The 13087-nt window shown below is 43.2% G+C and overlaps 1 protein-coding gene across 10 annotated transcripts in view; it reads left to right on the forward strand.

The window, feature by feature from the left end:
• Window positions 1-13087, forward strand: part of Myt1l (myelin transcription factor 1 like) — a 457396-nt gene that overhangs the window by 109189 nt on the left and 335120 nt on the right. For 9 of the 10 annotated variants that reach the window (XM_017802471.1, XM_008850171.2, XM_008850175.2 and 6 more), the window contains exon 3: window positions 8247-8353. The exons of the other annotated variant lie outside the window; for it this stretch is intronic. The gene's annotated coding sequence lies outside the window, so the exon portion shown is untranslated. The remainder of the gene's footprint in view (window positions 1-8246; window positions 8354-13087) is intronic. 10 annotated transcript variants of the gene reach the window in all.

Consider the following 13087-nt stretch of genomic DNA (forward strand, 5'->3'; position numbering starts at 1 on the left):
GATTTTTTTTTTTTTGTCTTTTTGAGACAGGGGCTCCTTTTAGCCCCAGCTGTCCTGGAACTCACTTTGTAAACCAGTCTGGCCTTGAACTCACAGAGATTTGCCTACCTCTGCTGTAACTTTAATTGTAAAAAAAATTTTTTTTAAATAATAATAAATTAATTAATTAATAAGTTAATAATAAATAATAAGCTAGAGATATGCCCCCAAGCTCTTTAAAGCAGATTCTCAAGCAGGAGACCCCTTCTCCTTGGCCAAGGTCTCCAGTATAAATAGAGTCAGGAGTGGGGACACAATGAACACTTGCCCTCTAATGTGCTATACAGGTTCTGGAGGCGGATGGTGGGTGGAAGTATAGTCACATTTCACTAGGAAGTTTCAGGTTCACACTAGCTCTGGGTCAAGCAGGTCACCTTCCTGGAAATCAGTTTCTCTTTGAAAGTAGAACTAATGGAAACTTCCATGCACTGTACTCATGATCATTTTGAGGAGCAAATGAAGGAATTAGCATGGGAGCCCTGCCATTAGAAGTTCCTTCTCATGGGGAAGTGGTCAACTAAAGGGGGGATGCATCTGTACATGGGAATTTCATTGCCCCGCACGTCCTTCAGCAACTTCTTTGTAAGCTTAGGGAATCAGTGATCTCTGCTTGGTCCATAGCACTGATCTCAGGAAGACAAAGCATTTCCATGTGGTCGAGCATGTCCACAGTGAGAAGTACATGTGTGCTTGTGTCCCTGTTGTTAGCACTTTCTACTGGAGATGTGAAGCCTTTGTTTAAGTTGAATTAATAACATATGTAAGTCATGATCTATAATCACAGTCCTTGAGAGATAGAACCTTATTTAGATTTTAAGAGGGGTTTTGCTGCTGCAATTCTGGTTTTCTATCCAAGACTTTTTGCAGGATGTTTGAAATCCAGGAGTGATTAATAACACCATCCTAAATGTTGCTGTGTCTCAGAAACAACAGAGTTGAACACAGTCTGGTGTATACATGTACCCTGACATGCATACTCCATACCCACCCCATCATGGTGTTTCCTGGCATACACATGCACATCTAGGACAGTGTATCTGATTCAAATTGCCCTGGACTTTGTCTTTATTCTTCCTTACAGGCTGTTGGGTTTCTTTGAAAATTTGCTTGTATTTTTTCCAATTGATTAGCAAATATTTACAAGTGCATATTGTTTACTAAGTACTATGCTAGATGTCATGAAAAATTCATAGGAAAAAAGCGTTGTATTGTCTACTTTATTGCTTCCTCATTCATATATGTAACAAAATTCATCTCCTCTCCTCTGTGGTGATGTATGTCCCTTGTTTCCTGGAAGTTCACCATCTTTGATAACAGCAGAAGAGGCATGTGGGGAAATTATTGAAGTTTCTGTTAAAAGCACCAGAAGCCCATGTACACACATGGCTCAGAACCCTATGAGGAACTGACCACAAGATCACTGACCCTACTGAGGTTAGACTGACCTAGAAAGGCTCTAATTACAGAAATGCTGGGTTGCGATGTTGAGGTTTACATAGAGGGAGGGAAGGTGGGAGCCAAGGTGACTTCCTACTCTGCACCTGAGGGACACCAAGGTTGGGGTGTGACCTAGAACTGAGCATCTAAGCAACCTTCAGGAGACCTGAAGGCCAGGCCAGGAAGCACGTTCTCTGTGCCACCACTTCTCCCTTGCCCTTCCTCTGCTTCATGGGCTCATCTCTTCACCTATGTAATTGGCAGGATTCTGTCCACAAATGTGAGGATGAAGTCACTTTTAACTTCAAATTGTGATACAAGCGTAGCATTGTAATATGATAATAATTATTATTGTGGTCATTATTGAGTAACGGGTATGACACATAGAGGCAATGGTTGATAGTGTAGAGGTATTTCTAATGATACGGAAGCAAAAACAGGGAGCAGGTGCAGAGGTGATGTAAACTCAAGGGGTCATCATAATGGACTTCCAAGGAAAGCAAACCAATGTCAGAGTCCTCCAGTTTGGGTTTATTTGGGTAATGAGTTCTTGGGAAGCTGTGGATTCAGGGAGGTGCACAACCGTTTGCTTCTCCAATCCAATTGACAAAGGGCATGAGCAAGGGAAAAGGTCAAACACTAGTGCTGCTGGCCAGCATCCTGAGTGTGAAGATTCATTCCCCACAGACACAGAGCCAGGTACCATCTGTATGATGGGGTTGAGCAAAACCCTGGATAGCCCCCTTTGGCTACCACTAAGCTTCACCTTTCACATACTGTGTGAAGGGTTATTCTCTGTTCTCACACATGTCCATTGCTAGCACTGCCTCTTTGGAGATAAATCCTCACTCTCCGTGGATGGTTTCCATAAGGGTGGGATGGAGCATCCCAAGAGCAAGAGTGTGCAATGCCTTCCTGATGCCTCAGCATCCAGAAGAGAGATGGGAGTGTCCTGACCCAGCACTCATCATCCTTAGTTTTAATTGTCTTGTTTTTAATTGTCTATATCATTTTGCTTAATCTAGAAGAATGAGACAAAATGCTCTAGTTGCACTTTGTTGTGATTTTTTTTTTTCGGTGTGATGTTGTTTTCTGATGCATACCTAGCAAGTATACCCTAGAACCACAGTCAGCCAGTAAATGGTTTGGGGGTGATGCAATTACCATGTTACTTTGGAAGCATAAATTTTAAACATAAATTCATTAATTATTCTTTATAGCAATTAAAATATATAGCTTTTGAAAATTGTAATAGATATATGAAATTTTTCTTTTCAGTTTGCTGCATAAATATACATGTATCTGCTTTCACAATAAAACTCTTTTTCATAATAAAATTTCAAACAATTAGGCATATTTAATGGAAAATACAAAAGGGCTCCTTCATTTTCACAATCCCACTTCCTTCCAGGAATGACTTCTGTGGTCAGCAGGTCTCCATCCATCCTCATCCATGTGCTGCATATGTGCATTTTATTTTACTCACGGACACAGGAGGGGTAGCACAGGGCCCTGGTTTGTGTCTTTGTCTAAACAGTGTCAGGCTGTGCCTAGTGCTGTGTTATTCTTCTTGTCTTGATTGCCAATACACAAGGAGCAATTCTAGATGAATATTTTAGCAAGAATCATTGAATCAGTCCAGCACTGATGATTTTTTATCATATGCAATACCATATTGACAATTTAAAACATGCATTTATGTACATGTGTGACTAAAACATATTTGGTAGAAACCAGAAGCAAAAATTGTTAGATAAGCGTATGTGCATCCAAAATTTTCACACACACTGCCAAAATCCTGACAAGAGTGTCCCATTTAGAGCAACTTAAACCAGTATGAGCGTTCATATTTTCACCACACCAGATAGACTAGGAAAAGTCTTCAGTTTCATATCCTGGGCATTGAGAGTCCTGGTTGGTTTGACCACAGCCTTATGGATGCATGCATCTCCTTTCTTGAATCAGTCTTGAGATTTCCATAAGGTGGAGACTCAGCTGCCCTCTCTTAAGCCGGAGGACAGATTATACATGAAATGTTTTTATCTGTAGATAGCTTCACATTGGAGAATTTGAGTACTGGTGTCTTTGGTGTTGTTAGTCGCCGTGTTTGAACCAGGGTCCCCAGCTAGACCAGGGTTCTGTTATCAGCACCATCCTGCCTGAGATCTAGGGGGACGGTGTGTGATCTGATGAATTCTAACTTTTAATTTCACACAATCTGGGATCACCTGAGAAGGGAGCCTCAGTAAGGAATTCTCTAGAGTAGGTTGTTCTGTGGGCATGCCTGTGAAGGATTTTCCTAGTGGGGTTCACTGAAGTGGTGAGATCCACCCTGAGTGGTGGGTGGTGCCATTTCACAAGCTGGACCCTGGCCTGAGGAGCTGAACACTGGTGAGCACACATGCGCTCACTCACTCTCTCTCTCTGCTCTTCGCTGAGAACATGACTGGCTGCTTCAAGCTCCGCCACAATGACTTCCCTGCTTTAATGGACTCCAGTCTGGTACTGTCGGCTAAGCTAAACCCATTTTCCTCCTAAGTTGCCTTTGTCGGGGTATTTTGTCACAACAATAATAAACGAGAGTAGGACAGTGCAATAGGAAAATCTGCTCATGGAGAAATACTTGGGTTCTCTGATTCACACAAATGCATCCCAATACTCAAAATAATGGATGCTGTGAGGAAATGTGTAATTGACTTTGACTCTAAACACACAAAAAAGACTTGCATGGCTTTTAAACATGAAAAGACCGGGTTGATATTGCCCGCCATTTCTGATTCCCTGTTGTTTCTCTTTAAGGGCCCCTACCCATGGCTTCTTCCGTTATAATCTGCCTTCCTGCCTATAGAGTTGTTATGTTCTAAATAGGTTCTTCCCCTTCTCTTTTGAAAATTTGGAAGTGGACATGCTTTGAATTTTATAGACATAAGAAACTAATCCTCTCTTAAGATGTTCGAAAATACAGAATACAAGCATGGGAGTAGGGTTCCTAACATGTAACTTAGCACAGATGGAAACACAACCCTACTCCAGCAGGGAAGATGCACCAGAGAGTTCACACAATTTATCTGTCTTGATCCCACTTGGGAGCATCAACTATCTGTAACTCCAGTTTTAGAGGATCTGACGTCCTTTTCTGTCCTCCACAGGCATTGCATGACATGGGTACACTTACATATGTGTAGGCAAAACACTCATACACATAAAATAAAAATAGATAAATACTTTAAAAAGGATTAGGAACCTGGAGTCATGATACATGTCTTTAATCCCAGCACTTGAGAGGCAGAGGCAGGCTGTTCTCTGTGAGATTAAGGCCAATCTGGTCTACATAGTGAGTTCCAGGCCAGCTGGGACTACAGGGAGGCCCTGTCTCCAAGAAAAAAACAAGGATTAGTTGAGTAAGAAGCACAGGCAGAGGAGGCAGGAATGTGCGTGCAAGCCACAGAGATGCTTCCTCTTGGACATGACCACTAAACTATACAAAAGTCCTTTTAGAAACTGGCTTTCCTTTCAGACAGTCCTAAGACAGCAGTCTAGCCAAGCAAACCATGCCAGTCAGGCTCAGAACTGAATCCCCGGGACACATATCTGAGGTCTTTCATAAACTCTGCCTCAGTCCACTGAGGAATCTGCTTCTCTGCACGCTGCTGCATGAGGCAGGCTGGCAGGCAGTTGTCTGGCTCTTATTGTTCAATGTTACAAGCCTGAGGAAGATGCACTGTCAAAACACGTCCCTCATGTTTTAACCAAGCTTGTGCAGAACTTCCTTTGAAGAAGGAAAAAACAAGCTAAAATCATTTCTACTGGCAGTGGAGGTAGTGCTGTGGGGGGAACACATGCATATCACAGCCAAACCTCCTTAAACAAAAGGCCTTTGTGCCATAAGAAATCTCAGGAAAACCAGGAAGGAAGGGCGGAATGTCCACAAATCCAGATGCTGGCACCTGCCAGGTCCCAGGAGCTGAGACACTGGAGAGGGCACCACCCAGGAGTGAGGCTGGTGGAAAGGGCTCATCATTCCTGTCATCAGCAGGGCCAGCTTTAGAGGCACTGTGGGACAGGAAAGCATTCAAGAGCAATCCCTAAGGCCATTCAACCAACACTCAGAGCCACAAATGTGCCAGGAAAAACTAAACAGAGGAGAGGCCATGAAACGGCGATGCAGCTTCCTGCGGGAATCAACTCCACAGTCAGGCATTCGTGCCAAGTGCACAGCAGGGCATTGGGAATTCTTGGAAAAAGTATTGGGTGCTAAAGGATAAATCTTAAATTTAGCCCAGCCCTATGTCTGTCATGTGGGGAACCTGAACTTCAGAGCTTCTGCCACTCAGGAAGCATTCCCACAACTGTTGGTTGAGCCAGGACCTGTGACCCATACACAGCGCAGAACATAGCATTAACAGCACTGCGCGAAAAGACCATGATATTGTTTAAAAATATCTGATGTCGAAGTCTGTGTGTTGGTTATCTTCCTCTAATCTGGTTACGAGAACAGGGACCAGTTTCCCAAAGTTGAAGTAAAGGAAGTCAGATTGTAGCAGATACCCACCAGACCGCTGGGAACCAGCAGCAACGGAAGGAGTGTGGAATCCGCACTCTTCTCCCTGTGCCTCAGAAGGTTTGGACTTTGGATTCTGAGCTTCAGTGCACAACAAGCAAGATTGAAGATGGAGAAGACATTGACTGTCCTGGAGAAAGTCCTGCGTAGCTGGCTCTTAGAGGGAAAGACTGACATCAAAGCAGTTGGGCATTCGCCTACTTTGTCATGTAGAAGCTAAGTGTACAAATTCACTATAGATAACAGAGCAATTAGTGTTGAGGAAAATGAAAGCATTTCTTGCATTCATAATTTATGCATGTGTGTGCATGTGTGTGTGCATATGTGAGTGTGTGTCTGTATGAGTGTATGGGTGTGAATGAATGTGTGCATATGTGCATGCACATGCAAGTGTATGTGGGTGTGGGTGTGCATGTGTGCATGTGTTTGCATCTGTGAACACATGCATATATGTCAATGTATATGTGAGTAGGGTCCTATGTTGTGCACATGTGTGCATGTATACCATATGTTTGTATTTGAGTGTGCATGTGCAAGTGTGCATGGATATGTTAGTGCATATATGTGTGAGCATGTGTGTGCACATATGTATACATATGTGAGTGTGTATAGATGTGTGAGAGTATGTGATTGTGTATACAGGTGTGTGTACGTGTATGCTTGTGTGTATGCGTGTGTGTGCTTGCATGTTTGTATGTATGCATCTGTGTTTGTGTGCATCTGTGTATGCATGCATGCATGCATGTGTGAGAGTATTGGGTATTGGTAGATAAAAGAAAGTCATGAACAGACCACCCAAAACGATTTTTCCAGGTACCCCATTGTGCACCACTATAAACAGAACCCCAAATCATGTTCAGTATTAAAACCTTAACATATGTAACCATATTACAAAATCAGTGCAAGCTAATCATTCTAGACTTAGACACAGAACATGGCCAACTCTCATCCCAGTTTCAATGTGGGGTGGGATAATTGGAGCTTTTTAAGCCCCACTTGGTATTTCCATATTGCCCTGTCCTTCGTGTGCTGATGCCATTAACTCTTGATAGGGAAAACAGGAAAATGTGCTCTATTGCTGCTTTGCAGACTGTGTGTGTTTTTGTAGGAATCCTGTGTTAGCCTCTCAGTTCCAGTCTCCGAGCACTCTGAACATGGTCTTATTTCCAGGTAGCCTGGTAGAAGTGGAGCAGTGTCTTTTAGAGGATTTATGGTAATGCTGCTGTGTGGCTGATGTAAGCTGGAGAGCCCTGAGGGTCTCTTCATTCCCTGACACACTTCACTGCTGCCCATTAACACCTCTGCTGTTATTGCCATAGACTGGATTTAATGAGGCCTCTGAATTGAAGCTTTGCCTCAGAAACAATGGCTTCAACAGCCAGGCACCTAGGCCTCACTTCTAATTTTCTAACTTGTTTTTTGTTTTTGTTTTTCAAGATGAATTCTCCCATTGACAGTATTCTTTGAAATAATCTGATTATTTAAAAATCATAACCAAAATAATATTATAGACAATCTCGGTAGAACGTTAATGAATATGTTCAAAATCTCCAGTCATGAAGATAATTTCTTTTGTGGTTGTGCTAAGAAAAATCAGGAATGACATTGGAAATGTCCTGGGCTTCATTCAGCAGACAGTATTGTTGTGTATGAGATCACCTGATTGCAAGAAATAAGCAAATAGAACATTTCTCACTGTTGTGTGGTTTCCTAATTCCACTGAGGTGTCGAGGCAAATGATCATCGTACGAAGTGGCTGGAGGTGCTCAACCTAAATGTTACGCACCTTCAGTCTTAACTTCAAGCCTAGACATGCATTTAAAACTTGTAAACAGCTCAGATTTTAAAGTGAACTAACTAAATGGGGTTTTTTACCATTTATTTATTTAAGGAGGTGTGCTTTGATGCACTTGTGGGAGTCGGAGGACAACTTTTGGGAATAGCTTCTTTTCATCCACCATGTGGGTCCTGGAAACGGAACTCAGCTCATCAAGCTTAATGGCAATGCTAACACCTGCTGACCTAACTCCCCAGTACTAAATGCTTAAAAATAGTTCCATATTTAGGATTCCGGGCAAACCCATTCACGCACCATCTAAGTGTATGGGATCCTGCCTTCAAACAGCTGTGTTTTAAGTGTCGATGTACAAGTCCACTTACCTTTGCCTCTTTTTCAGTTAGTGATTATGGTTGTTGCTCTGTCCCTTAGGACATGAACCTCAGGAAGAAGTGGTGAAACCATCCAGCTAGCATTCCCAAATCCTGTGGCCGGAGCTGGCGTCACTGGTTCTGGGAGGACCCAGGAAGTGAACTCAGGTACCATCCTCTCCTGTGCTGCCTTTCCCATGTGCTGCTATGGGCTTCTCCTCTCGGCCACCTGAGGGGCAGATAGAAGTTGCACCATCCATCTCCCCACACAGACAGTTCACACTCACAGAGCATTTGCAGTTAAATTGGATGGTACACTGTTGTTCTCCATTCTGAAATTACCCACGGGTGATGATAGCACACATCCCTACCTGTGTTGTGAGGAGTCCCCAGGGCAGTGATGGTAAGGAAATGAGACAGTGTCTTCTTTCACATCACTGGGAACAGGATCCACACTCACAGCAGAAGAAATCACAATTTAAGTTCATGAATTCTTGTCTAAAAGGTCAGATCAGGTGGGATGGTGGGGATTGTACCAGGTGATCACTGCCTGCTGTCAGACCTAGAGGTCACAGTGACTATAGTGTCACCCAGACCTCAGACCTGGACAAACCTCAGCCTCTATGAAATGACCTGACCTCAAAGATTCTGGTCCCGTCCTCCCAAGGCCACTGTCAGCACAATTGGCTGATGCAGCACTATTGGAAAAGAGGGAATTCTGATAAAATGGCAGTTGCTTAAGGATGCTCTATGTGGGAAATTTTGGCCTGCACGTTCGGGTTCATGGGACAATAGTAATTTGTTTGTCTGCTGACTTCCCCATTTGCCTGTCTGGTAATAGAACTCGGTCTCATTCCATGGAAATGAGAGGTTGGGATTGACTCCCATCTGCTGCAGCCTGGCGGGGCTGCCGCCTTTAAGAGCTTTACGAACTGCAGTAATAGGTCACAGTTGTCCTCGTTACTCTCCTTCTACACCCCAGTCATTTCCCTGAAGAAGCCCAGTGTGCTCATTGGTTCAGCTTGGGAAAGGCATTAGGTTTAATTGTACATTTCCTTGTAGTAAAAAAAAAAAAAAGACAAACAGCAGAAACCTATTCAAATTGTGTGTTAACTCATATTTGCCTTTAAAATCTTTGAAGTTTCTGAGTTTGTGATTTTGTTTATACAAGATCCCTGGCACTATCTGATCTTGTTGAGTTTTAGTGATGAATCTGCTTGATGGACTATTTTATATAAGGGTAATTTTTAAATGTATCTATTGAATCGATATTTTTAACACTGAATAAAATCCCTTCATTTAAGTGAGGATTATCAGTGTAGTTTAATTGAAAGTGTTTAATACCAACCTCATTGCAAAATAAACAAAACGTCAAGGAAGAATAGGCAGCAGCTAGTTTGGAAAGAGCAATCCATGTTGGAGCCTGAAGAATTTGGCCTTCAGTGGGCTCCCAGCCAGGGCATCCCTTTGATTCTGGGAGATGTGCAATTTTCAGGTAAGTAAAACAAATTGGGTTTGCTCAAGGAAGAGAAGGCAGTCTTGGGTTCTAGGGGCTCTTCATGTCTTTCTGCTTTGTCCTCATGACCTTCTGTGACCTCACATGCTCATCCAAGAAGGCCCTGGGGTTAACAGAGCATCCTAGGTGTAAGATGCACTTCTGGCTTCCAAATTCAGTCAGAAAATACTTCTGCAACAGCCAGAGCATGGGGTGCCTGCATTTCACAAGGTGATGCCATTTGGTCCTCAGTGGGCACGAACTGTCTTTCATATTGAATTCGGTGATGACTGAAGGTAAAGGTCATATGTGGGGTTGCGCAAAGGGTAGAGAATGCTGACAGTTACACTGTGGCTATAGGAGTTGTCAACTTTAAAAATGTTTATTTGACTGGCCTAGTCTTCTCAGACAGAGTCTCCTCATTTTGTAGGCCAGGCTGACGTCAAACTCACTACACTCCTCCTGCCTCACACTTGCAGGTGCTGGAAGATATAAATCAATGTAAACCAGCAGGTCAGCTAAGAATTGTTCATTTTCTCCTTCCTTAAGATTAGTGCTTGATCTTCAGGGGTATTTATTTCCTGGATATATGTCGTAAATACTTTAGTCTGTGTGTGATGGAATTACTATAAACAAAGCATTATACTGATGAAAATAAAATGTTAAAACATTAACTTCCAGAAACAAAATTCCAGTGTTCATGTGGTCATGAATAGGATAACAATCTGTGAGTGACCATATGGCACAGATGTGGGTGGCAGACCACATTGACAAAGGGTCAGGGCTATGGTTTAGGTATTAAATGCCCACCAAAGGCCCATGTGTTGGAAATCCTCAGTCCATGAACTATTGGAAGGTGGTGGAACCTTCAAGAGTAAAACCTAGTGGGAAGAATCGGGGTCACTGGGAGTGTGTGGTGTGGTGTGTGTGGGGGGTGTTCTTCATGTTTCATGTGTTCCATCTAAACAGTATGCATGATACCAAAGCTGTGTGTATGTGGTCTGTATGTGTGTGTATGCATGTGATTCATATGCTCTGTGTGAACAGTATCATGATACTAAGGATGTGTGTATGTGGTGTACACGTGTGTGTGTGTGTGTGTTTCATGTGCTCCGTTTGAACAGTATGCATGATACTAAGGGTGTGTGTATGTGGTGTGTGTGTGTGTGTGTGTGTGTGTGTGTATGATTTGTGTGCTCCATCTGAACAGTATGCATGATACTAAGAGTGTGTGTGTGGTGTGTGCATGATGTGTGTGTGTGTCTGTGTGTGTGTGTGCATGTGTTTCATGTGCTCCATCTGAATAGTATGCATGATACTAAGAGTGTGTGTGTGTGTGGTGTGTGTGTGTGTGTGTGTGTTTCATGTGCTCCATCTGAACAGTATGCATGACACTAATGGTGTATGCCCTTAAGGGGAGAGAGGAACTCCAGTCTGTTCTCTTCCTCCTTCATGTCCTGGCTGTATGGGCTAGTGGGTTTTCTCTGCTATTTGCTTCCATCATGACATGTCACCTCACCACAGAGCCAAAGCCAAGCGCCAATCAGTCATGGACTGAAATCTTCATACTGTGAGTCAGAATAAACCTTTCTTCCTTATGAACTGATAGTTCAGGTGTTTGATAGTAATAGATGGTAAATTAATAGAGCTAGAGAGTAAACATTTTAGGCACATGCCTATAGGGTCTCTGAAGCCAGGAGTCACTGCCATTGTACAAAATGAGCCACAGATACAACTAGAACAAACAGACAAGGCTGGGTTCCAATAAAACTTTATTTGTGAAATTGGTAGCAAGTTGTCTGGCCCACAGTAATGATGCAGGGTCAGAGTTCCTTAAGAGCTCCCGCTGGGTTCTTAGATGAGAGCCTCACTCCAACTCTCCCTTGCAGGTTCCACAATAGGGTGTGTGAGGGGCACAACTAGAATAAGCTTTTTCCTATTTTAAGACAGGGATTCAGGACCCAGCATAGGCCAGTGCTCGCTGCACAGCCTTCAGAAAGAAAGAAGACAAACTGTCTGTGCCTATGAGGTCATGCAGCCTCCAGGAAACCCACAAGTTTCAACGAGAGAAAATGTCCTGGTCTTCCATGGCCAGCCACATCACTCTGCTCACCAAGAACTATCGCTCTGAAATCACCCCAGTGATTGTGGGGGGTGCAACGCCAGGTGTATTTGTTATCTTTTTCATTGCTGTGAAAAAATGCCTGACCAAAGCAACTTAAGGAAGAAAGAGTTTATGCCGGCTCCTGGCCTGAGGACAGCCCATCGCTGAGGGAGTCATGGAGACAGCATGAGAAAGCTAGTCACGCTGCTTCTGTATTCAGGAAGCAGAGGATGCTGGTTCTCGGCTGTCTCCCTCCTTTTTTCCTTCTATTCATCCTGGCATCCAGTCCCACAGGATAGTGCTCCCCACATTCTGAATGGGTTTCCTTTCTCAGTTACACCTCTCTGGTAATCCACTCAGAGACACTCCCAGAGGTATGTCTCCTAGGTGATTCTAAATCCAGTCAAGTGACAGTGAGGACTGACCATCACACCAAATGTGGTACTGGCACCCAGGCAGGGAGTGAGTGCAGGAACCACTCTCCACAAAGACCAAAATACAGCACAGGCCTAGGAAGGCTACTGATGCCTGTGCAGGGACCCTGAGACCATGCAGGAGCTCAGCTACTGGGCAGGGCACTACCATGTGACTTGATACACCACAGTTCACTCAGCCCACTTCCCTAAATGCTATGTAATTAGAAAAGAAAATGAGAGGCACACCGAAAACAAAATATGAGAAACAAAAGAAAGTTATCACAAGCTCTCATGTATCACATATCAGAAGATTTATAAAAGGGTTAATTTTGAAAAATACCTTATAGGATGCCATAATTAATTTTTAAAGGCTGTTTTATTTAAAATGCGAATTTTATTCTTCTTTTGCTTCTTTCTTTTTCTCTTTTTCTCTTTTTCCTTTATTTTGAGACAAGGTCTTACTGTGTAATCCTGGCTGGCCTGGAACTCACCATGGAGACAAGACTGGCCTTGAACTCACAGAGATCCACCTGCCCCTGCCTCCTGGCTGGGACTAAAGACGTGTCTACCACACCCAGCATTAGGATGTGAATTTGAAGCACAAATCTTAGCAGGACATAGAGCCTCACCTGACTTCCCAAAGGTTGTCTGCTCCTCATTCTAGATTATTCTAGAACCGCTCCCTGCAGGACCTGAGTAGGAGAAACAGTCTGCTTGCTTCTCTTTCTCTGCCACATAGCCAAACAGCTACAGGAGGGATATCTATCTATCTATATCTATCTATCATCTATCTATCTATCTATCTATCTATCATCTATCTATCATCTATCATCTATCTATCTATCATCTATCTATCTATCATCTATCTATCATCTATCTGTCTGTCT

Source organism: Nannospalax galili, unplaced genomic scaffold, assembly GCF_000622305.1.
Source record: "Nannospalax galili isolate Female #2095 unplaced genomic scaffold, S.galili_v1.0 scaffold100, whole genome shotgun sequence".
Lineage (NCBI taxonomy): Eukaryota > Metazoa > Chordata > Mammalia > Rodentia > Spalacidae > Nannospalax > Nannospalax galili.